We start from the raw sequence: 27,194 nt of genomic DNA on the forward strand, positions 1-27,194 counted from the left end.
CCTGAAGAGAATTACTTAAAATGTACTTTAAAAGTCTCTCTCTCAAAGACAACAACATAGATAAGTTGTTTGAAGCTTAAAAACTGTCAGGTTATTTTAGTCATTTTTCCCAGAAAATTTTCCGTTGTTGTTATTTTGCTTTAAAAAAATAATGTTTTCATCTGCCACAATTAGTGGTTTCTTGCATTTAATTTTTAACGCATCTCTAATACAAGCCAAATAGCTAAAATCATTCTCAGTTTTTAGTTTCAACCCAAAAAAGCAAAAGAAAATGTGCCTACAGATTGTTATAAAACATACATTAAATGTTTTCCAAATACAACTGTTAGAATATGTTTAATTTAGAAATAAAATACACCCTAACAATTAACAAATAAAACCATTTTAAATGAGATTAAAATATTTTCTCTCTGATAGCTCATATTTGTGACAATTTACAAAACAAAATACATCTTTTCAAAAGGGTGAATTTGATTACTAAAAATCAAATAATGCATGCCTACAAAAAGATTGATTCAAGGGATTTGTTTATTTTCTCCTGGGGGTGGAACAGAGAACAAATTCCACAGTTATTACAACTGCACAATCTCCCTGATTCTCATAGTAAATCTGGCTTTGTGAAATTTGAAAATTCGATCTTTAGTCACACTGTTATTCCACAAAACTTTAAAATGATTCTCTAATTTGGAATGGTTCAAAAAGGTTTGAAATGGTTTCTTCGCTTTCCATTTTACTTTGTTATATAAAATGCTTCTTGCATATGTGTTTCCTTACATTTCTGCTGTGAACTCCTCCATGACACAGCTTAAATACATGATAAATTAGTTAATGATCTCACAAACCATCTTTACACGGCCAGCACCTTAGGCGACGACTAAGCTGGAGGTGTCGGTGCTGTGGATGCAGAGAACGGACACTGGCGGCGTGTTTAATTTTAGACGTGGGAGTGGGTGTTGGAGGAGCCTGTCACCTAGCTGTCACCCAGAGGTTTGAGGTGAGTGGCAAAAAGCCAGAGAGACCTCCTGAGGTGGGGAGGCTACAAAACCCAGGCTGTATCAACTGAAAAACAACAGTGGGACAGAGCAGGATTCTTTAGGAAAGGCTGTTTTAATTACTGCACTATTAGTATGAGGCCTTGCCTGTTTAAAACAGGGGGAAAAGAGAAAGAAGTAGAAAATTAGATTAATGACAGAATCATAAAAAAAAAAATTAAGCAATTAAAACAAAATAAAGAATCCGATTCCTTTCATGCTGGTATATTTACGAAGAAAATTTTAACAATAAAATAAATACTAATAAAATGAGAGGGCAATGAAGTTTTTAGAAAAATATTTCATACTGTCAACAGCTTTTAGAACACGATTCAGGAATTTTCTCTAAACCTTATTTTTTCAATTTTAGAATTTAAGTTGCCATAATTGAAATGATATTCAAGCCATAAGAGTGGCTTTCTAGGCAACATGCACTTCCCTTTCAAGGGGCTAAACTCTTTCTTTTCTCTGAACAAGCACAATAAAATGGGCAAGCTATCTGTGGGAGAAGGAAAAAAGGAAAGACAGCACAAAACTGATGGGACAGCTAAAAACATATGTGCAGGACACACTGCAATCCAGTCAGTTGGTCAAAGTAGATGTCTTTTTTTCAGCATGATAACTGACATTAAATTTTTCATGGAAATAAATCCCAACTCCCACTTAAAAAAAAATCTCAAAAGTAGGTAGGGAGTTTCAGTTTCGATTCGAGCTTAGCCTGGAGTCCGGAAGGGAACAGAAAGGCTCTCGGTGTGCTCTGGGTTCGCAGAGTGATGCATAAACTGTCTTACTTTCACTGTTACATACTGGAAGCTGTAAACAGTCAACTAAGCGATGCAAGCTGTAAGGGGAAAAGCAAGTAAATGACTGGAAGCAGGTCAGTGCTGCCGACTGTTGCGGGTTAACTACTCAGATGGAGACAGAAAACTGTGAGCCCGCCTCACTTCTACCCACGAGCTGCGATTGATTGTTCCTTGGCTGTTCCTTGGCTTCGTCTGAACACTGGGGTGGTGCTCAAACTGATTCTTTGAAACTCCTTTAAAACTAAACACAGGCTTTCCCCCCTTCACTGCTAATTACATACTTTTTGTGAAAGAAGCAAGCCGTTTATTGCTCATAATTTCAGCTATCACTTGCTTGGGTATCTTCTCGGATCAATAGCATATAGTTAAGTGGAAGAAAAGGCTAAGTGTGATTGCTGTTTGCAAAGCAAGGATTAATTTTTAGTTTTTAAGTGCTCTCGCATTTCATGTTAAAATATGAAATTCAAGTCACAGGTTCAAAGTAGTTACACATTCAAGCTTTTTGTTAAATATCTGTCATTTTTTAAATCTTGAATACTGGCATAGGTTATAATAAAATCTGTGTGCCTTCTGCAGTTTTACACATTCCAGTGCTGGTGGCCATACATCTTTGATGGCAAAACTCCATGGCTGTAGCACCATAAAAATCAATAAATATTAACCTTTTCTGGCACTTTGTGCACAGATGCTTTATCAATGGCTGTCAGCTAACAGAACAGTCAGCGATGAACCGTATTTCTCAGATCAGGAATCCATAACAAATTTAGAAATCAATGTAAATTAACACACTTTTTAAATAAAAAAAAAAATCATCACCAGATTTTATTTTCTATGGAAAGAATACGAAAACCGAGAAGCTCCCATTTCGAGGAGGTGCCTTTGGTGGGCCGTGAATATCAGGCAGCACTGCAGCCCACAGAGCTAGACATCATATACACCTCACAAGCCCCATTTCTACAATGATATGGATTTTATACACACACACACACACACACACACACACACATACACATATATAGAATCTTTTTCCAAACTTTAGTTAACATACTAAGTGGGAAAATTTTTATTCGATTACAGCATCCCATTTTACTTCTATTAGCAATCTACATGCTTCCAGAAGAGCCACAGATAATGCCAAGCACAATCCTAAGGTTTAAAAGAAAGGGGAAAGCCTCTGGGGAAAACCAGTGTTGCTTCACGCAGTGAAACGCTCCCGGAAGTCTCTGCAGAGGTGACTGCTCCCTCTAACCCACACCACCCGCAGGGTGCGTGGGCAGCACCTCGGCCCTGATGACACAGCCTGGGGACCCCCAGCTCACACACCAAGCACCTCGTTCCAGTCACTTCACAGTGTACCTTCTGGTTCTCCCAACACAAACTTTTGGCTTTGGAGTCATGGGTCAGTATTACTGAACAGCCTGATATATTGATTAACTTAGGTGAACTGAAGACTAGTGAAAGTGAAAGTCACTCAGTCATGTCCAACTCTTTGTGACCCCATGGACTATACAGTCCATGGAATTCTCCAGGCCAGAATACTGAAGTGGGTAGCCGTTCCCTTCTCCAGGGGACATTCCCAACCAAGGGATAGAACCCAGGTCTCCCACATTGTAGGTGGATTCTTTACCAGCTGAGTCACAAGGGAAGCCTGAATTCAAGACTAAACTCTCTCTTAATATCTTGAATTTGGTAATTTAAGTAGCAAAGTGTAACTCTATCTGCAAATTTGCTCAGTAGTATATCTATGACTATCCCTCTATGGAGGACAAACAACCTGTGTTTTCACGGTCTAGTTCCCTTCAAAAGTACTCTGAAATTCCAGCAGGGCAGCGATTCAGACAAATAACTCAATCTGCAGATGGAAAATGAACGCTCAACACATAACGTGACAGCTGCAAGGCAGAGAAGCCCAGTGTGCTGAAAGCTCCATTACTATAGGACCCAAAAGTCAGCTGTGGGGAGCAACGAGTTTACCCGTGCCATTCTTTCAGGGACATCTACACTTCCAGTCTCCAGATTACGCAGTGTAAAAACAATCAAAATTCTTAGGAAAATATCACTTTACTAGAGTTACATGACTTTGGGTTATACATTTTAAAAATGACCCTTTTGATGGAAATAACTCTAATGTAAATTGATTTTTGCAGTAGATGCAACTGTTGGAAGTTAAGATTTTCAAAGTGACTGCTTTGGGGGTAGGATAAGGAAGACCTCTAAAATAAATTCATAATAGATCTTACAAATAGGGTCTAAGATTCTGTCACTCGCCAAAAAAAGGATGTCTCTCAGAAGAAACTGGAAGAAAAAATGTCAAAATAACCCCAAATACGTCAATAAGTCTTTGGCATTGCCCTGAAACTTGCCGGGGAAAGCTTGGGTGTCACAGAACGGCTAGACAGCACCGCAGACTCTGGATGCTCACTTCACCGTCAGGGCAAACATGTGACCAGGTCATCCAGGCCCGCAGTGACCGGCCAAGACACGCTTCTAGATCAAACATCAGGTGCCTTAAAAAAGCAAATTCTGAAATGACCACTTTTTCTTTCTTTTTAGTTTTAATCTTTTCTCTTTCTCTTTTTTAATACTCCTTCAGGTTAGAGAGGCTAGAAAGATTTTTACAAACTAGCCGAGGTTTAAAGGCTTACAGGTTTAAAGGTTCTGTTTAAAGGCAAGTTGCTGAGCATCCTAGCCCTGTGTCCTGTTTAGACTCTGACCCCACATCCACGATGGAGGAATACACATTCCCCAGCTGTTCCCCCATGTGTGTCACCAAGACTTCAGCTAAGACAAAAGACAAAGAGAAGAATGAAGTCTTTCTAGATCATGCAAGATCAAGAAGTGTTCTCAAAGACACATGTGGCGGTCTGAACTCTTCTCTGGAAACAAACACGAGGCTTCAGTACCCTCCCACAGCTTCAAAAACTCCCTTTGCAGGGAGAATATGTGCGAGAGGATTCGGGTGGACACAAAAGCACAGTCCTTATTTTCTCTGTAGACTCTACTAAAAACAGCTTATAACCTCGCTGCTCATCAGCCCCGTGGAGCACCCACACCCAGAAATGGAGGTGATTTGGTTTAGGCTGAAGGGTTCCATTCTAACACTACACATATGAAAAAATCTGTTTAAGAGGCAGGAAGTGATATGAGCCCTGGAATAGCCTTGCCAACTTTTTTTTTTTAATGAAGAAATAAAATAATCACCAATAGGGGCTTTCCTAGTGGCTCAGTGGTGAAGAATCCGCCTGACAATGCAGGGGACGCGGGTTTGATCCCTGATCTGGGAAGGCCCCACGTGCTGCGGAGGAATGAAGCCCGCGGGCCACAACTGCTGGGCCTCTGCTCCAAGCCTGGACCACAACAAGAGGAGCCACCACCGCGAGAGCCCAGCTGCTGCAACCAGAGAGTCGTCCCCACATGCTGCAATGGAAGGCCCACGTGGCCACGAAGACACAGCACAGCCAAAAATAAACAAATAAAACCATCAAAAAATAATCATCAATAAGCATCACTACAGCCACTGTTCGGGGGGAGTTTTGCTTTTCTCTCAGCTTTAAGGCTGTGTATGTTCTCTTCTAAAAGCAACTTTGATGTAGCTCTACATTGATACCATCAAACACAGGCTTCATGTAATAGGAAATCAAAGACAGAGAAAAATCCCAACACTGTCAATCATCACTTACAGAAGGAATAATTTAAAGAAGGAATAATGCTTAACCTATTTAATGGCACTCTGAGCAACTCTGATTTACTCTGCTTCATTACAACCCTACTTGTCCTTGAGATATTGAAGTATTTGCTTACCAATCCATTACAGTACATATATGTGCTTGATTATGTCTGAGTGTGTATTTGTTTTTGTTTTCCCCTCCCTGCCGGGGGCTTCCCTGGTGGCTCAAATGGTAAGGAATCTACCTGCAATGCAGGAGACCCAGGTTCAATACCTGTGTTGGGAAGATCCCCTGGAGAAGGGAACGGCTACCCACTCCAATATTCTGGCCTGGAGAATTCCATGGACAAAGAAGCCTGGTGGGCTACAGTCCACGGGGTTGCTAAAGAGTCAGACAAGACTCAGCGATTATCACTTTCACTTTCCGTGTCTGGAATACCATCCCAGTCTCTCAATCAATGGACTGAGAGTGAGGAAACCTTAAGCACCGTGAGCCCCCAGGGAGGCTTTCCAACACCCACGCCCCACTGAGCTCACTTCCTCTGTGGGTCACCCTTGATCCCGGGAGTTCTTCACTTCAAGCACGCAGCCCCACTGCTATTTTAAGTTCTAGTTGTGACCAGTGGTCACTGTCTGCTCTCTCATGATGCCAAGCCCCACACAGGTGGGGGTCACACATGTTCTGTCCACAACTCTCTCCTCTAATCTGACAAGTTAAGTCATATTTCTCCTGATATTCAAAATCTTAAGGGGAAAGCAGATGGCTTAACTGGCAAGCCCTATATGAAAAGCACCGCAGAGGAGACTTTATTTAACAAGCGAATGTTCATGACATCCATGACTGGATAGATTCTAAACCCATTTGACACACAGGAAACCTGAAGGTGACTGATGGGGGCCAATGTCCCCAAGCTCACACAGCGAGGAAGTACCAGAGCTGGCTCAGACCCAGTGTATCTCATCACTAGACTATAGCCTTTACCCCAGATACCATGGTGGCAATCTGGATATAACTGGAGAACAGGGGTCTATTTCCTTAATTTTGATTATTGAGGTCTTTAGAATAGTTTCATAATAGTATTTGCTGCTTTCTTTTTTGATTATTAGAAACAACATAGAAAATACAGAAAAGCTTGCACTTGTAGGTCCATCATTTTTTCTAAACACTACATACATTAAAAAAATAAAACGGGACATTCTCAGCATGCCATTTTAACATCTTTCAGAAGTTCTAAATTACTGAATATGTGTTTGCCATGGGGAAAAAAAATCCATTTACATAAAGTAGAAAATGCACAGTATCCATGCACCATCTAAACTTACCTCTGAGATGGGCAATATTAACAGTTTGATGTAGATTATCTGCATGATTCTTTATGCTCATACAAATATACATGCAGGGACTCCCCCCTCCTTCCACCCTACTCTCACCCCTTTTTAAGAAAGGAATAGTCCTGGCAGGCACATTATCTTGCAACTTGCTTTTTTGGACCTAACTACCTATCACAGTTAGGTCAATACACACATATGCAGGTCATTTTTAACAACCACGTATCTGCCCACTGTATGAACAATTCCCTCCTGATGGGCACTGGCAAGGTTTCCAGTTCTCAGCGGTTACAACGTATCCTGACACTGGAGGATATTCGTTCCGTGAGACTGATGCTTAACAGTAAAACTGCTAAGTCAAAATGGCATGTGCATTTTAATCCCAAACTCCTAATCTGAAATTAGGAGTTTGGGATTAATATATACACACTACTTGGAGAAGGCAATGGCACCCCACTCCAGTACTCTTGCCTGGAAAATCCCATGGACGGAGGAGCCTGGTAGGCTGTGGTCCATGGGGTCGCTAAAAGTCGGACATGACTGAGAGACTTCACTTTCACTTTTCACTTTCATGCACTGGAGAAGGAAATGGCAAGCCACTCCAGTGTTCTTGCCTGGAGAATCCCAGGGACGGGGGAGCCTGGTGGGCTGCCATCTATGGGGTCGCACAGAGTCGGACACGACTGAAGCGACTTAGCAGCAGCAGCAGCAGCATACACACTACTATATATAATAGATAATCATATACATATCATATATACTACTATATATAATAGATAATCATATATATGTAATAGATAATACACACTACTATATAAAATAGAAAATCAACAAGGATCCGCTGTATGGCACAGGGAACTCTGCTCAATACTCCGTAATAACTTAAATGAGAAAACAATCTGAAAAAGAACTGATACATGTAAATGTATAACTGAATCACTTTGCTTAACATCTGAAACTAACACAACATTGTAAATCAACTACACTCCAATATGAAATAAAAATTTTTTAAAAATTAAATTTAAAAGGAGGTCTAACTTTACTTTCTCCGAGTTTTACCAACTCATTCTCCCCCAATAATATGTGAGATTTTCAATTTCCCAACAAATGCTCCATCACTGGTCATTCTTAACCCTTCACATTTTTACCAGTGGATAAAAACTGGCATTGTATGGTTCTGATATAGACAACTAGCGAGGTCAAACATCGTTGCATGTACTTAGCGGTAACCTGCATTTTAAAACGCCTATTCAAATTCGTCTTTTTACAAAAATCAATTTGAGGGAGCTTTCTGTAATGGCAAATCACTCCAGTATCCTTGCCTGGAAAATTCCGTGGACTGAGGAGCCTGTTAGGCTACAGTCCATGGGGTGGCAAAGAGTCAGACACGACTGGGAGACTTCACTTTCACTTTCTGTAAATTAGGGATTGCGGCCTTCTGTGAGAATACTAATTGTGTATTAATTCTCTATCTGTCTTATGTGTTGTAAATATTTTTTCATAATTGATTGTGAAACTTTGTTTACTTTTCCCCCCCTTCTGGGTCTGTTTTTCATGTCTCATGTAACCCTGAGGTTATATAAATATTATGAAGTTTGTCTCCATCATTACTTGACTATGTAAGAATTTGAAATAAAAATGCAATTCATGTGAGTATTTTTAGAACAAAGATATAATGCATTTCTTATTAATTATTTGACATCTACCTCTTTGCCTTTCTCCTTCACACTTCAATTATTAAGTGTCTGCGGTTGATAAATAAAAGACTCGAAAACACAACTAATTGTTTTAAACAGTTCCATAGTGGTCTTCTGCTGTCAGATTATTACCGAACTGCTGAACCTCATTATATCTAAAGCACCTTCTTGTTATGTTACACTTCGTTTTTAAATAGAAAACATCAGAGTGATCATCTGTCAATATATAAAGATCTGATTACAGTAACAAAGATCAATGCCAGTGTTTCAATATATTCACTTTCAAGAGTCCAGATTACAGAATAAAAAATAGTATAAGAGAAATTTGGAGTGTGACAGTCTAAAAGATGCTTTAGGTGTGTGTATTTAGATAAATGTCTACACATTACAAGCAACAGACATTGGTCTCAAGGTAACAAATAGATAATACATGATCAAAACTACCTGTTCAGAAAAAAAAAAAAAAACCTACCCATTCAGGATTTAAGATCCTTCATTTATCGCCCCTCCTGGATCAGAAGCACCCCTGCACCAGCTTTTATCAAACCCTGGATCATCTCTCATCCTGCCACGTCAACTCTGACCCCATGGCCTATATGGTTCTTTTGTCTCCTTGTGCTTCTGTAACTCAGCCAAGGACGAGGAAGTGGGCTGTGTGTCTTTAGTGGGGTGACGACCACCCGGCCCTCTTTTCCTTGGTGCAAACACAGGCAAGTTCCTCTGTGAACTTATCATTTCCTAGAGGTCATTCAGACCATCATTCCAGGCCCCTGCAACGAGCCTGATGGTCCTTCTTAGGAAATTGGACCCAGTGGGAACGTTTTCTCCCTCTGCTTAGTCCATGGCTCAGCATTTTCCTTCCCGTGTAGTTCTTAATTCCCTTAAGTGGCAATTATTTAAGACACAGTTAAGAGAAGGTGCAATCTACATTCATCCAATAAAACCTAAATATTAAAAAGGACAGAAAAATTCAGCATGGTTACTAAGGATAAATGGACAGCACTTAACATCTGAAAGGTACCAAAGCAGTGGTACACGAGTAAATGGACAAAATTTTTTAAAAAATGATTAGAGGTTAAAAAAAAATTAAGATAAACTAAAAGGGCATACTGTGTGTCAAGGAGACAGAGCCTCTTAATTACAAGAGGTTACTATCACAGTCAGTCAAGAATTAGGTAGAAAAATAGAGACTACCTGGAAACCAACCCAAAGACAGCAGACTGAGAAAGTCTGAATTCGAGATTTTTAATAAGCATATGTGATGAAAATCAATTAGATTAGTACTGAGGTCCAAAATGCACACTCTTCACAGAGGTAACCTATTTGTGCTAAAAGCGTTATGCTTGGGAATGACCTCACCATGTCTGTGGAAAGACACAATAGAAAAATGATGATCACTGCATGGACATACTAAATAAGTGCATTCGAAGGTCAAAGGTTGTAAAAGAAGCCAAAGGAGAAAGGAAGCAATTTTGAATTATATGTGGCCAATTCATAGGCAAACAGCAAAATTACTGGAATGGGTTAAAAAAGAGGAAATGAATTAAAATGACAACCTACTCATGAAACACACCATGCAAGTTCTGAGTATGAGTACCATGCAGATAATAATTTAGCAGGTAAGCTGTGCGTCTGTGGAACAGAACGCTACCAGGTCTAGCAGGTATAGTATTCACAAATACACCACCCTTTCCCGTAGCCCACATGGGAGAGAAGGTGAAATTTTAAGAATGGTGAAATTTTAAGGAATAATTCCAGCTGCATCTTTAAATTTTTAAAACTTGATTTGGTCTTCGATTTAACTGACTATCTCCCCGATATATCAAAAAGCACTATTTTGCCAAGAAAATCCAACACATGCTATCTATAAAACACGGTAGATACATTTAAAACTGGGTTTAAAGTAGATTTTCATACATACAATGGAATTCATTCCATTAGGACCACTTTCAAGGTTTTAACTCCTACAATTAGGAAAGGTCTAATCTTTATAATAAATCTCTTATTCTATAATACTAAAAATGGTCCTGCTTCTGTGATCAGACCGTGCCTGAAAACACACTTTTGGGATGGTGACATTTAATCCACGTGCTACATACGCCATAGTCAATTATCCAGCATAAAACAGCCATGTAACAGTGGCTGCACTGAAACCAGCCCCAGCTTCACACGGCGCCACAAGCCTTGCACGTTTGGGTCACTTACTCCACTTCATTTCCCCCCTCACCATTACACCGGGAGTAACAGTAGCATCGGGCTGTTCCAGAAATTAGAAAAGCTGATACTCCTGAAAACGGCCTAATGATCTGACAAACAGTGAGAGCTCACATGAAATTGTTACTAGTATATATAATATAGTCAGTTATGTAGAATAAAATGAAATTAATTCAGTGCTGCTTCTTAAATCGTTCTTATGTTCTAGACAGCAGAAAAAACTTATTGTGAAAGAGACATAATAAGATTACATCAACTAGAAAAGTATTATTATAACATACTGACTTCTAACAGTTTCTTAAATTCACCATTTCCCTCTTTTCTGCGGTCTTCCTTGTTCCGCTGCCTAAGTGTCCTTTGAGCCTGAGCTCTGCACAGATTCCCGGGTGCCCTACACAGATCACCTCCCAAAGCATCTTTGATGTTTTCTTTACAGCATTTTGGCATTTTTTTGTGTGTGGTTGTTTGATGAAAATCTATCACCCACTAAATACAACATTTCTACCAAGGCAGGCTTGTGTTGCCCACTGTCGTACCTCTGAGGCCCACTGTGGTGCTCTGGGGCACATCGTGGGTGGAGAAAGCCCAACACTTTTCTGTGACAGTCCAAACATAAGGTCTCAATGTAAGAGTAGTTACGAATCCTCAAACAAAATTTCTAGTCTCTTCAGAACTTAAAATGTGTTCTGTAACACACAAAGGAAGCAGAATATCAATGTCATGAACTCCACGAAGTTTACAAGACCTTCCCCATTAAAAACAGTTATAAAGGTTAATGATTCAACTTTTCTATATGATTCAGAAGTCATCACCAGATACAGTGAAAATGATTTTCATCGATAATTTGAAACTATTAAAGAAAGGTTCGAGTACCATCCTTCTGTAACTTGTAACTGGTTGCTGCCTTGCTAATCTGATTTGCAGGGTAAAACCCGGTAACTGTAATCTTCGCATCACTACTGCTTAGCATTCTGTGGATTGGGGTTTACATGGGGATTCATACCAGAGATGAGGACCTTACCTGTGGCTGACTTAGACATAAAGAAAGAGCCCCACCCCTGAGGAGAACTTACAGGAACACCTGTCTGCTGAGGAGGGAGGAAGAGCGGTGAGGAGGATGGTCTTGGCTTTCACTGTGGGGAAGCTCACTCAGAAGGGCCGTGGTAATTCCCTAAGTACACAGACGTGGAGTATAACCACATAACCAAGAGTACACAGAACACCTGCGTGAGTTACCGTGTCAGACCTTCAGATCTAACTCAAAACCCCTAGGTCAGGCACATTCCGTTTTATCTGCATCATGATGATAAATTATTTCTTACATGTTTCTTATATGTTGAGTGAAAATGATTATACATATTAAGGTAATAGGTGAATATCTTGACATATTAATGCCTAGATGATGAACACACCCAAATTGATCCTGCCATAAATAATAAAAACATGTAACCCTGGATGCCAATGTCTTTTTCAAGGTAAAAAAAAGATGCCTGAAAGTTTTATATGCTCAAATGGAACATAAAACATCTTTAAAATGTCTTTCTAACACATTTTCTTAGACACACAGAGAAATTGGGGTGAAAAAAGAAAATATATTAAGTGCTATTACAGAACTATATCTAAAACCAAAACTGCTTCTTTGACTGGTGCAAGATTCATGAGATCTCAAAGCAAAGATCACAAAAAACTTTTTTCTTTACATACAGAGGGAAAAGGCTAGAAATATGGACAAAAGATATATAAGAATAACATTAAAGCAAACAAACAAACAAACAAAAAACACTCCCAAGTGTCATTCAGCCACTTCTAACTAGCTATTCCTGCTGTATTTCTCTTGATTCTTTGCATTTTACTACGTGTTCTAAGCAGTCCAACTTTTCAACTCCATCCCCTCATAATCCACTTCACTGACCCAAAGGGCCACTTCTGCCTCTCGCGTCGCAGCCTGTCTCCTCTTCCCACCTCTCTAACTGCTCACTTCTCACAGAGTCAAGTACACTTCAGCCTGCCTTCCTGCACTTCAGATAAATTATCTTCGCTGACACTTGAGGTGCAAAACTTAGAGCCACCTCTCCACCCGTGCAGCAAACTCTATTTCTAGCACTCGTTTTAGTAGCAAGAGTGCTTACAAGTCAATAAATAGCAACACAATTAAAATCTCTCAAGAGGGACAACACATGGCACCTATTCTGCCCTTCATTTCAATGCAAAGTTTGCTCTGATTATCAACTTTAATCTAACAAACCTATTCCTACCCATTGATTATTTGTAAAACACCAGGCACTACAGTTCAGTGTTGACTGGATGTTCCATAAAAACGTCAACAGAGCCAATAAATATTTAGTGACAAAGATAAAGAATGCTAAGCTATGATACCTAACTGGCTGATAAGAGGGAAATGTCATGAGGGTGCTACTTTTTAAAGAAAAAAAAGAAACTTTAGGTGAAACTAACTGTAATATCACCAAACAGTATTCTAAAGCTTCAAGAGAACTACCTGGGAATTTTCATGTCTTCTGTCATTTTACACCAATCAAGTCTTTAAAGCAAATAAATCCATTTATTAGAAGCAGCCTTTGTCTCTAATCAAGAGAACAAGGTATACATACATGTGAATATGCAAGTGATGCAGGTCACTATGTTCATATCAAACGTAACTCAGAATATCTATTCTTATCACTCAAGAGCAACCCCTACTGGCACAATTAAAAAGAACCTAGAAGACATAGAGTAATGTCAGTTCAATATTTTATTAATTAAATACTTACAGAGCACTTCACATATGCCAGGCCCTACTTTAAGTACTTTACAAATATTAACTTATTTAATCACTCCAAGACATTTATCATTAAAAGAGATTAACTGACATAAACGTTACTCCAAGACGCGAAAGGATGTTTCATTACTTTGAGATACAGATTCTGTTTAAGCCAACAGAACCCAAATCTGACCTTGCCAATATCTGAAAAGAAGCCATTATTAACTATAGTTCTTTCTAACTTAATGAGCCAGACAACCAATGGGGAGGAAATCCTGAAAGGCAGTTCCTTAAAAAACAGTTCTCTCTCAGTAAAAAGAAAATTAAATTTTATATTCAATTCAATGTTAAAAATTTACACTAATTGCAAAGGAGCCTTGCCTTTTCCTTTATAAACAGGAAGTCACTTATGCCAGGTTTTTATTTTAAGCATGCATCAAAATTACGATTTTTCACAAGATGAAAGAATACCTCTGCCAATCACACTGACAAGCTCCTCATGAGTGGCACTAATAGCTGTGACAAGAGTGAACTGTCTGAGCAGAGCATTTTCAGAAGGATCTAGACCAGCCATCACAACCACTACTTTATCTAGTTGGGGCTATGCTATATTCTGCTGCAATAAAAGCTATTAAGTGATTTAAGTGACTACTGTATTATGATGGAACTTCACCTATCACAAGAATATATTTGCTTTTAATCTCACTTAGAAATAGAAAAAAAAGGAAAAAATAAGAAAGTACAAGCTCGTCTATAAGCTAAAATATTTTGCTCCTTCATATTTTTCTTGAATATACAAACTTTGCAGATTTATTCAATTGATTTATATATTTCAAATCCTGATTAGCATGTATCACATAACATCTTTTTGGTCTATTTAATTTTAGAGTCTCCAGCCCATTAGTATAATTTCTGTATTAACTTTCCAATTTTCATTTTCTCCATCCCAATCAACTGCCTTGCCTAATGTGTGCGTGCATGCTCAGTCATGTCTGACTCTTTGCAACCCCATGATGAAGACCACCAGGTTCCTCTGTCCATGGAATTTCCCAGGCAAGGAAGCCCCCATTTCCCTAATGATCCCTCACCAACAGAAACACCTATTTAATAGTTTCTAAGCTACCTGGGCTTAAGGGCTTAAGGGCTTCCCTGTAGCTCAGTTGTAAAGAATCTGCCCACCAATGCAGAAGACCTGGGTTCGTTCCCTGGGTCAGGAAGATCCCCTGGAGAAGGAAATGGCAACCCACTCCAGTATTCTTGCCTGGAGAACCCCATGGACAGAGGAGCCTGGCAGGATATGGTTCACGGGGTCTCAAAAGAGTCTGACACAATGTAGGGACTAAACAACAACAAGACACCCAGGAAGCCTACCGTTCCCTAATGATACCTCACCAACAGAAACACCTATTTAATATTTTCTAATATGGGTATGTGCAGAAAATACGTAAGACGGGGGTAACTAGGAGTTTTTACTTATAATTTAAAAAATATTAACTGTTGTAAAACACACATAATACACAAGTTATGTTAGCCATTTTTGAGTGTACAGTTCAGTAGGGTTAAGTACATTCACAGTTACATGATCAACTTCCAGAATTTTCCATATTATTTTAACAGTGAAACTCTACACCTGCTAAACAACATTTCCCACCCTCCTCCTGCCCCACTGCCCCTGGCAACCACCATCCTATTCTTATATCTACACAAGACTTAACTAGTCTAGGGACCTCATGTAAGTGCAGTCTTACAGTATTTGTCTTTTGTGACTTTCTTACTTCAGTTGAGTATAACATCCTCAAGATTCATCCATGTTGTACTGTGTCAGAATTTCCTTCTTTTTCAAGGCTGGACAATATTCCACCGTATGGATGGATCACATTTTCTTTATATATTTATTCATTAATGGACATTTGAGTTGTTTCTACCATTTGCCCATTGTGAATAATTCTGCTATAAATGTGAGTTTACAAATACCATGAGATCTGCTTTTACTTCCTTGGATGTTTTATGGTAGTTTTGTTTAAAATTTTTTGAGAAACAACTATATTGTTTCCATAGCAGGTGTACCAATTTACATTCTCACCAAGAGTGCACAAGGATTTCAATTTCTCTACATGCTGCAAATCCTTGTTCTTTTCTTTTCTTTCTGTTTTTCTTTTTTATATAGTAGTCATCCCAATGGGTGTGAGCTGATAGAACAAAATTTTTTAAAGTGGAATTCTTAGGTAGTAAGAAAAACATGATGAATACAACATATAAAACTGGTGAATAATATTTAAAATGACGGCAAAGCTAACCAGAGAAGAATCGTAAGCAAAAAGGAAAAGCCTTTTCTTATTCATTAATATAAAGGATTAAGAAATAAGAATTTCTGCTTATTATATTCTGAATGTAAATGTGCATATCTCGTTTTATTTGTTCATAAGAGCTTTGAGTGACTGGTTAAAACAATCACCATGCGCAGTAAGCTGTCCTCAGGAAGTCAGTCAGGGGCAGGACAAGACACTGACGGATCAGATGGATTCTCTGTGAGTTCCCATCAGATCTTGGCCCACTGAAGTGATGTGGCACATAACACTGGAGGAAAACACATGTGTCCACTTATGGGACTCTAAGGATAAAATTTTAAACCCATGTATGCTTAATTTTGAAATTGCTATGGTAATAGAGGGGAAACAAATGAGATTAAAGAAACATCACTGCCTGCTTTAACAGAAGTGCAAAGACAATTCTACAAAGATACTGTTTTCACCAAATATTGCTTGAAAAATGACACCTATATGAAAGAAACCAGAGAATCTTAACCTATACCTCATGTTATATAAGTCTGACTCAGAACATACCATAAATCTAAATATAAAATATAAAAGCATAAAGATTCTAGAAGAAAACACAGGAGTTAATCTTGGTAACTTATGTTAGACAAAGAGTTTTTACATACTGTTACAAAAATGCAAACCATAAAAGAACTTTTCCTCTACAAAAGACACTGTTAAGAGGGAAAAAAAAGAGTTACCACCTCAGAGAAAGTGTTTGACATATATCTGACAAAGGTCTTATATCAAAATATATTAACATAAAAAATTCTCGATAATAGTCCAAGGAAAAAAGAGGCAAATATTTCAAAAAATTCCTGGATCAGGAAGATCTGCTGGAGAAGGGATAGGCTACCACTCCAGTATTCTTGGACTTCCCTTGTGGCTCAGCTGGTAAAGAATTTGCCTGTAATATGGGAGACCTGGGTTCAATTGCTGGGTTGGGAAGGTCCTCTTGAGAAGGGAAAGGCTACCCACTAAAGTATTCTGGCCTGGAGAATTCCATATAGTCCATGGGGTCACAAAGAGTCAGACATGACTGAGTGACTTTCACTTTCACTTTATGGTAATTTTGATTTGCATTTCCTCAACAAGTAATGATGCTGGGTATCTTTTCATGTGCTCACTGGCCATTTATATATTTTCTTTGGAGAAATGGCTATTCACATTCTTTTCTCATTTTTTAAATCAGGTTATTTGCCTTGATAATGTTGAATTAAAAGAGTTCTTTACATATTCTGAATATAAGCCCATTATCAGATAGATTTCAGTTTTTCTCCCATTTTGTAGGTTTTGCTTTCATCTTCTTGATGGTATACTTTAAGGCACATTTTTTTCCCCAAAAAATGTTGATAAAGCCCAACTCATCTATTTTTTCTTTTATTTCCCATAGTTTAGTGTCATATTCAAGAAACTATTGCTTAATCAACGGACACAAAAATGTGTTTATAAGTTCTCTTTTAAGGGTTTTATAGCTAAGATGATTTATGTTTTAGACAAATAAAATGATGACTATTTATGGAAATGGAGGGGTTAGCATGCACACACCCATTTCCTAGTTCTGTCTCCTGAGACAAAACCAACAAGTAAACAGTGTGCAGAAGCAAGGTGTGCATCCAGCGGATGTCTCTTGTTTTCTAAATTCCTTCTCCAATAAAAGGAACCAAGGCTCCTAAAAAGAGATTGATTCCACCACCAAATGAACATGGAGCACATTTTGGTGCCAGAAAGTAAACAGATGCTGACAGAAGGGTGGGGGCATGTAAGAGGGCGCAGGAGTCCACCTGAAAGAGCCTGCAATGGCCGAAGTTGAAGCAGTTTCAGCAAGAAAATAAAGAACAATGAAACAGAATTATAAACCCCAGAGTAAGATAAGTCCATACTGGTACAAATTAATAGAGCAAAAAATAATTGGTAGGGAAGGAACAGATACACCTTACAGAAAAATTCCAATTAAATGTAGAAGGAATGAGGAAAAGAGCAAATGACCATTAGAACACCACAGATCTTGTTGTAGTCAAGATCCACTAATGAATGTCAAAATCAGTGGGTAAATACTTAGGGAAAACAGGCTATTTGCATAATCTGAATGTATCTGCCCTGAGATATGTATTAATTAATAAGGGGGGAATAGTAAGCTTGTGGTAGAGAAATATAGAGATGCCATCTTACTCAACTGGTCCAGGTTACATCATTAGTCCTAACATACCCTTAAAATTAAAAGACACTTGCTCCTTGGAAGAAAAACTATGACAAACCTAGACAGCATATTAAAAAGCAGAGGCATCATTTGCCAACGAAGGCAAGTATAGTAAAAGTTAGGTTTTTCTAGTAGTCATGTACAGATGTGAGAGTTGGACTATAAGGAAGGGTGAGTGCCAAAGAATTGATGCTTTCAAATTGTGGTGTTGGAGAAGACTCTTGAGAGTCCCTTGGACTGCACGGAGATCAAACCAGTCCATCGTAAAGGAAATCCACTCTGAATGTTCACTGGAGGGACTGATGCTGAAGCTGAACCTCCAGTACTTTGGCCACCTGATACAAAGAAATGACTCATTGGAAAAGACCCTGATGCTGGGAAAGATTGAGGGCAAGAGGAGAAGGGGGTGGCAAAGGATGAGACAGTTAGATGGCATCACCAACTCCATGGAAATGAGTCTGAGCAAAACTCCAGGAGACAGTGAAGGACAGGGAAGCCTGGTGTGCTGCAGTCCATGCCGTAGCAAAGAGCTAGACACAACTTAGCAACGGAACAACAACAACAAACTTAGATACACTCTATATCTATTCTGAGGAATTCTTGAAGATCCTCAACTGGGTCATGAGTAAACATCAGTCTAATGCAAAATAAGAAACATTCTAAAAAACAACGGATTCATATTCTTTACAAGTGCCAAGGTCATGTAAGACAATGAAAAGCTGAAAAACTGCTGCGGACTGGAGAAGATTAAGGAGACGCAACAACAGAAGGGAGTGTTGATTCCTGAGCTGAACTGTGGAAAAGAAAAACAGCAGACTGGAAAGACTGGTGAAATGTGAATAAAGAACATAGAGCTAGAAAAGAGTACTGTGCTAATGTCAACATCTGGTGCTGGCAACTGCACCGCGGTTATATAAGGCTAACACTTACGGAAGGTGGGTAAAGGCCATATGGGAACTCTCCCTGTACTATTTTTGTAACTCTTCTGTAAGTTTATTTCAAAATAAAAACTTAAAACAAGGAAAACTTGCTAAATGGCAATTTTGCTTGCTAAAAATAGAAATAAATGAAATTACAAATGAATAACAATGTGCATTTTTACGTCTCTGGAACTAAACTTCAAAGCTAATTAAAGAAGACACCTACATTTTCCTCACACTCTGAAGGAGCTGTGACGCTGTTCGTCACTGAATGCCTTGCAGGGGACAGTCACCTGTGAAGCAGCACCAACAGGTGCACTTGTCAACACCTACCTGTCTCCTCCTAGAAACCTGCACTTTAGTTGGGGTCAGCATGTGTCTGGGAGGGCAAAGAAATTTTTAAGAAACATAAGTTATATTGAATTAAATAGATGGTAAAAGGTCTGTATATTAAAAAAAAATAGCCACATCAATTACCTGATAAAAGCATACTGGCCTACTATAACTTTCCACAATTTTTGTTTCCCTTAAAATTTTGATAAATGAAGTTGTCAGGGGTGATAAGATCACAACTTTGTTTCTAAACTATTTTAACTTTCAGAATTCAGCTCATGAATGCTGCAAATGTTGGTCCAGATAAGATCACAGTGTTGCGAGCTGATGAGGCAACCATCTTGTTACGTGCCTGTGTAACCTTGAGCCGGGAGGAGCGCAGCCTAGAAAAAGCTTCCACGTGGTTCTGAGTCACACAGGCTAATTACACGCAGCGAGGCCTCCCTTCAAAAAGAGGATAGAGTTTTTTTCTGGGAAAAGAAAAAAATCAAATATCACTTTAAAACTTCTCTCTATGATCATGTAGCTAGGAAATGAGACTGAGGGCTCTTGAGGCTTGAGATCCATCAGAAACAATTACCTAAGTGGGTTTCCATAAACTTCAGACGTTCTCAGTGAATTCTATCAGGCATTACTAACAAAGGCTGTACATTACTTGTGTACTCCGACTTTACCTTAAACGCTGTGAATGCCGCTAAGCACTTCACAGAACATTATACACTAGAAAGGAGATTTCAAGACCATATTCTTTAGAAAAAACAGCTTTAAAAATAAAGAGTATAGTGGGCAATATACAAAGAACAGAAATAATTCAAATAATAAGTTTCTACTCTAAATAAAATTTCATGTAGACCTTTTCTAGCCCTAACTTTGGATATATGCTCTGATTGACATTAATACATGTATTACACATGTAATACAGACACACATATATAGTTATGAGACATTATCCTCAATAGCAACTTGAAATAAATGTAAAAGTTCATCTAGTCCTTTCCTAATATTTTCTTGCTACTGAAAGAGCAATAACAAAGCCTAATACCTTTATTTCAAAGAAAATCTCAGTATTAATAATATTTTTCAAAGCTCTTTCATATGTATTAATTTGAACTTCATATTCAAAGGAAAGGCTGAACACTGCTAGACATTTTGCAGCTGAGAATATAGACATGGGTTAAGAGACTTGTTTAAAGTCACACATTTCAGCTGTAATAAAGTCAGGACACTATAATCAAGTTCATTTGACTCCATCCATCCACCCAACCATCACCTACATTCTATACCAGGGAGTAGAAGTACTATGAAAACATTTACCCCTCATAGGAATTTTTTTTAATTATATTATATTCTGCTATTTCCTAGTACTTGTTTTCAGATTATCTGGTGTCTTAAAACTCAGTATTGAGGCTTCCACAATAAGAATTTCATTAATGCATAGAAGCTGATCTTTTTAAAGCTCTTGTATATGCACAGTGATGTAATTGGCAAACTCTTAAAGACAAATAGGCATGGATTTCAATGGGCAAGTTAACTTGTTTTTAAATCATTAGATTGGGAGTAACACCTACCAAATAATGTTGTTTTGAGGATTTAGTGATCTAATGAAAAATTTGGCACAGACAGTACTCTTCTTTCTTTCTTTGTAACTGAAAAGGCAAAAATGTGTAAAATAATAGAGTTCTTCAACTCTCCATGCTAACCATCTAAAACAGGACTCCATACCCTTCAGAGTGTGGAGCACTGCAGGAAGGAAGTAGCAGAGAGTGGCCAGAGAGACACACAGGCACAGACATTCCTTTAACCTGCTCCATGGTGCTCTGCAAATAAAGGAAGTTTTTAGACATACTGGAGACATGTTAGCGAGGACATATTTATTCTTCAGCACATTAAATTTTTGAATATTTAAGAACACATAATTAGAAAGTTCTGAAAAAACCTCTATCAATATATTACTCAATAAAAGAGAAACGGTGAAGAGTCAGTTTAACTTATTACCAGTAAACAGCATGTTTACTGATAAGATGGTCCAGGGGAGCAATTATAGCACTGAGAAAAAAAGGAGATGGATGGAAAAATAGTGCTTTGACATTATTTAGCCATTGACTACAAAGAATGTAAGACACTCCAAACTTAGGAATTCCAACAGGAGTGAGAGTGAGAGAGAGAGAACAGAAAGGCCAATTAGCAAAAGACCAAATCTGCCCAGCCATGATGGACAGACACGGCCTCACAGAAGGCACCAGAGTGTGCAGACAGGAGTTTGAAAGAAGCAAAGACATTTAGCAGCAGTTAAGAAAAACAGTAAATTAACCCATGGATGATGTCTGAGGTTAAGGAATCAAATCGTTGAACTGTTAATTATTTTCGGAAGTCTTTTGTTAAGTGGTGAAGTATTAGGAGACTGGAAAACAAGGAATCCAGTCTGAAGGTTAAAAAGAAAGAGAGGAGAGGCTGAAAATTATAGAGCTGTAAGTCTAACATCTATATTAGGAAATAAATTTGAGATGATACTTATGGATGAGCTTAATGATACATTTGGAGAAGTACAATTTAATAGGAGTGAGTCAGCATGGATTTACCAAAGGCAATCATGTCAGAAAAAATTTCGTTCCTTTTTAAGTTGAAGTAATAATTGGTTTATGTAAGGGAGAACCAATGAGAAACTGTCAGGATTTTTGGAGATTTTTGGACCTTTTCATAAAATGAATTATTGTACAAAATGTCATGGCATGTGTCAGGGTACCCAACTAACAAAAGGGGATGAAAGTAAGGGGGTTAAAAATAGAGGGCCAAAGAATTCAGGAAAGACTACACTCCACAAAGCTTCATATATCAGAACGCCAATGTTTTTAATTAATGATGAAGAAAACCTTTTATATTAGGAAATTTGAATATACCACTAAATGAGAGGGAATGGTTAAGATACAAAAGACTACAGCTGTTTTATCTTAACTGAGATAGATTAAGCAAATGGGCTCAGAGGTGGAATATGAAATTTAATCTTCCTGAGTATAAAGTGATGCACTTGGATAGAATTAAGGAATCAGTTAAAAATAGTTTAAATGGTACTGAATTGCTTACCATTAAAAAGAAAAAGGATTTGGAATTTTGATAACAGTCAAACTTACATTTTTATTCTTATAACTGGATAAGAGGAAAATGCAAGCGAATGCAGTTAAATAATACACGTCATAAAGAATTAAAAGCTGACTGCCTTACAGAAGAATAAAAAACCCTAATCTGTGAAAAGGGTTTGATAGATTCATGTGGTATCATCTTGCACAGGCAATAATCTAATATATAATGTAAATGACAATATATATAAGAACTAAAAAAAATCGTGTCAATACAAATATGATTTAAAAATATGACAGTAGAAAAATTAAGGACTCAAGTGGTGCTCAGTCGTTAACTGACTCTGTGACCAAATGGACTGTAGTCCTTCAGGCTCCTCTGTCCATGAATTTTCCAAGCAAGAATACTGGAGTGGGTTGCCATTTCCTATCCCAGGGGATCTCCCAGACCCAGGGACCAAATCCATGCTTCTTGGGACTCCTGCATTGGCAGACAGATTCTTCACCAACTGTGCCACCTGGTTTAAGGAAATTAGGAAAAGCACCAAGCAATCACTGAATACTTAATGTCCCCTGAAAAGAGAACACCATCTGACTCTTACCTTTGGAAAAGGCATAAACATTTACTACATTTAAAGTTCCGGCTTCTCAGAGGAGAATATGGGACAACCAAGCCAAACTCCTCGTCTCCACGCAGTGCCTGACCTGCCACACCCGGGGCCCCAAGGTGCATCTGTGTGCAAGCACACACACACAGTGAGCACAGTTCCAATCTGACCAGCAGAGGTGTCATGTGGAGGCTGTCTCTTGGAATTTGTGAGAAAAAAATCTTCTTCGTCAGTATGATCAGCGGAGCTCTGGCATACCTCCTCTGCCCTCTCCTTCACCTTCTCTTCTCTGTCTTCCCTTCTTTCAGGTTATTTTAAAGTATTCTGAGATATAACCACCCAAGTCTAACTGAAGGTCACTTGTACTAAAAACTTAAAGTGTGTTTAATTCCTTCTCAAGGTGTAGTGAATGAACACCAAGCTTATTCATGTATAAGAGAGATGGGAGAAATACAATAGTTAAAACCCTAAAGCTCAAATAAAGGTCATTTTTGAGATGAAGTACATTTCACTTTATAAAAAAACTGTAATGTAAAATGACAGAAAAATTCTGGCCACTTATAATTTGACGTCAATGTTGGAGGATTAATGTGATTGTAAAAATCTCATCATAGTAGATCTACAATGGACCTAAATGAACCTCCTTAGAAATTTAGGGTTAAGGGAATCCTGTTGTTGTTTTTCAAACAGTACACAACTCATAGAACAGCTTGAAGAACTTTCTCCAATTGGACACAACCTCTTCCCAATGTTAGAAATAAGAAACAGAACCACACCCCTGCTTCTCATCCCAGGGAAAACAGACCCTGGTTTCTAACACCACAGAATACTCTTTGCTGTTTCAATACTTAGTGAAAAACGAAATCACACAGAATACGCTCCTTTTTGTTTGGCTACCTTCATCCACAGGTACGACTGTGGGATTTATTCAGGCTGCTACTTGAGCTGTAGTTCAGTCATTCTCACTGCTGTAGGGTATTCCATCGGGTAAACACACAAACCTTTCTACACTCTACTTGCATTTCAGTGGTTTGGGGTTTTGACTATGATGAGTATATTGATAAATATATTAAGTATAAATAATAAAGTAAAAAAATATTTCAAGTTAAAGTTGTGACAGCAGAAACAAAATGCAGCTATATGCTGTTTATAAGGAAGCTGGTATAGTTATACAATATGAAATACAGAATGATGGCAAGAAATGTTACTACAGATAAAAAGGAAGATTCACAGTGACAACAGTGATAGAGAACGATGTGTCTTCTCTTTATCACAGGTGGGTATGTGTATAAAACAAATGTAAAGTCCCAAGTGCCCAGTGATTTACCTTTAAAATATGTAAAGTCAAAATTAACAGAAAAACAGACACTCCACAGTCATGGTGGGGAGCTTTTACTTCTCTTAACACAGTTGATTGGGTTAATATTGAAAAAATCAGTGAGAAAGAGACACCCTGAGCAATACAGTTAACACATGAGATAAGTGATATACAAGAAACAGAATATAGCACCAAACAACACCAAACTTCCTAGTATCTCAAACATTTACCAAAGCCTACCAAATCCTAGGCATAAAGAAAGTATAAACAAATTTCAAAGGATTAAAATAATTCAGACTCTGTGCTGTGAGCATAGTAGATGTAAGCTAGAAATCAATTTATATTACTATTTCAATGGTTAACAAAAAGATAATTAGAAGATCCCTAAATGTCTTAGATTCCTAAATAATCCACTTTTATTCAAAAAATAAATAGCCATTTGTATCTTGTTATTCAAAAAAGCTATAGCCGAAATTAAAGCTCACATACAGCCTTTAGTTCTCCAGAGTATGAAATGGTAAATTATATCAAAATCATTCTCCTAATTCCCCTCAAAAATTGAGAAAAAAGACAATGAATCATCAACAGAAGCAAACAGAGAAGAAGAAAACTGCGCAAACATGGATGTCAAACATTATCATGTCCAGCAGTTTACACACTGTACCATCTCTGTGAGATCTTTTGAGAATGCGCTATAGGCATTGGCATGCCCAGTGTACAGACTGAGATCCCTACAGGTAAAGCAGGGCTTCCCATGTCACTCAGCAGGGGAATGAGGGCTGAGGCTGAACCTATCCCGCCCTGAAGGCCTCGCACACAGACACAGGGGACGCTGCAAGGCAGCCGGACTCCGCCCTGCAGGCCCCCTCCGCGCACGCACGCTGCAGGAAACACTCTTTCTACAGAACTGTTTGTCAAAAAAAAAACACCTAAACACCTCATTTAACATATACATTTCCAAATAGCATCTCAACAAAAATTTAAAATACCCCCAATGACATTATATACAGTATTTTCTGTTGCTGGTGTTTAATGTTTTCCTTCTCATGAGGCCACGAGACGTTTGAGCCACATGGGAGAGCCACAAGTCAGACCTCAAGTGCACTTGTCTACTTGTTCTGGGTGGCTGAAAAGAACTGCTTCATATGCGTCACTGAGCTCTGGATCACGGAATTCTCAACAGATCAGCAGTACTGACAGCAGAGAAGGCAGCTGCCAGTCGCCATCAGGTCAGGGCCTTAAGACACTCCGAGCAGTCCAGACCACCTCTGGACCTTCCCGGGTACCATCCGTCATAGATTTACCCCAAGTGCTGCCTAATCCTTCACCAGACGGCTTGGGAGGAGAGGAGCCCTAGCTGCTTCAGTATCTCCCCTTCACATTGAGGAAGGCGCCTCCCACCTACTCAGGAAGGGCTTACAGATGACTTAGAACTACAAGGTCAACAAGTCAGTCTAAAAACTCTGCCCTTTAAAAGTTTTCTCTGAACTGAGCTAAGTTTATCAAAGCAAATATATTACTGAAGAGGGATACTGCCTTACACAGGGCAGAATAAACACCCCAAGTGAACTAATGTAAAAATCCTGAGGAATGCTATTATTAATTACGGAGAGAAAGGTTCTAACAGAATCACAGAAACACAAACAGAAAACTAGGATTCTATGCACAAGAGCATACACACATACACAAAGAAACTAAGTAAATTTTTATACAAATATATCTCGAAAGGAACACTGCATGACTAGGGCAGCAGTGGCATAAGCAAAAGCAATGTGTTTCTTTGGTTTGCAATTAGCTTCCTCCCTTTTCTTTGCTGTTTACTTCATCTAACAAGTTAGACATACCTTATTTTAGGAAAATGACCTACTTTCAATGCCTAACTGGTGCAATGGAAGAGAGAGACAGAATACATCAATGTTGCATCTTGAAAAGCAGGCATTGTGAAACTACCTTGAAAATGCTACAGTGCTGACAACCTACCATCAATTTCGATGGTGTCACTTGGCCATTTCTTGAAGTACCAGCTTTTAAGCAATATTTTCTGACATCTACATTGTCATGCATTCATAACAATAAAGAACCCATGGGTACTGATGGCCAGAAGATATTTCAATTTGACTTTATCTGTTTTTGTGAACTAAAACTGATAATCTATCTAGTTCAAAAGCTTTTCAGTAACAACCTCACCCAAAAGCAGAGTATTGACCCCGTTTTTCTTTTTCAAACACAGACATGGGTACAGCAGAGATGACTAAATAGGACACTTCACTGTGACTTAAAAGAGTCGATCATATGAGCATAAACAGAAATCTGGAAGAACATATCAGCGGAAAACAAATAACAACCTTATATGCAATATCAAACGTATCAGGACTATTATTCTAACTCATGGAGCACTCTCTCCTTCACGCAGACATTCCGTGAGCATACGTCACTAACACACTTTGCAAGGGCAGTGCTGCACGTTGGTGGGATTTCCATGAGTTTCAAGCACTAGCATCACAGGGCCAGCAGCAGCAGCACTCACAATCCTCTGCACGGTGCCTGCTAAGAGCTTCATAGCCAATTATCTTTTTAAATTCTCACAGTGGCCCTTTACATAGATACCACCACGTCAATTTACGTACAAGAAATAAACCTGCAGTGATGCAGTAAGCCTGCCTGTAACCCACCCAGCCAGGAACGGGAGGAGAGTTTAGGTACAGCTCCAACAGCTCCAAAGTACCTGCTGGAAACATCCCCTGATCACCTGGCATTATTTAAATCCACTCCTGTCTGGGCTCCGGTTAGGAACTTCCTCTAGACGTCCTGCAGGCGATGCGTCCTCAGCAGCCCCCACCCTCCCACCCATCACCTGGCTGCCCACACAGAACTCACACCTAGGCCCTCTGGTTCTCTGACCGCCAAGCTGGGCTGCAGGCATCCCT

The 27,194-nt window shown here is 38.8% G+C and overlaps 1 protein-coding gene across 3 annotated transcripts in view; it reads right to left on the reverse strand.

Moving 5' to 3' along the window:
- Positions 1-27,194, reverse strand: part of ZNF407 (zinc finger protein 407) — a 374,140-nt gene that overhangs the window by 92,708 nt on the left and 254,238 nt on the right. The window lies entirely within an intron of this gene.

This window comes from Cervus canadensis, chromosome 23 (genome assembly GCF_019320065.1).
Source record: "Cervus canadensis isolate Bull #8, Minnesota chromosome 23, ASM1932006v1, whole genome shotgun sequence".
NCBI lineage: Eukaryota > Metazoa > Chordata > Mammalia > Artiodactyla > Cervidae > Cervus > Cervus canadensis.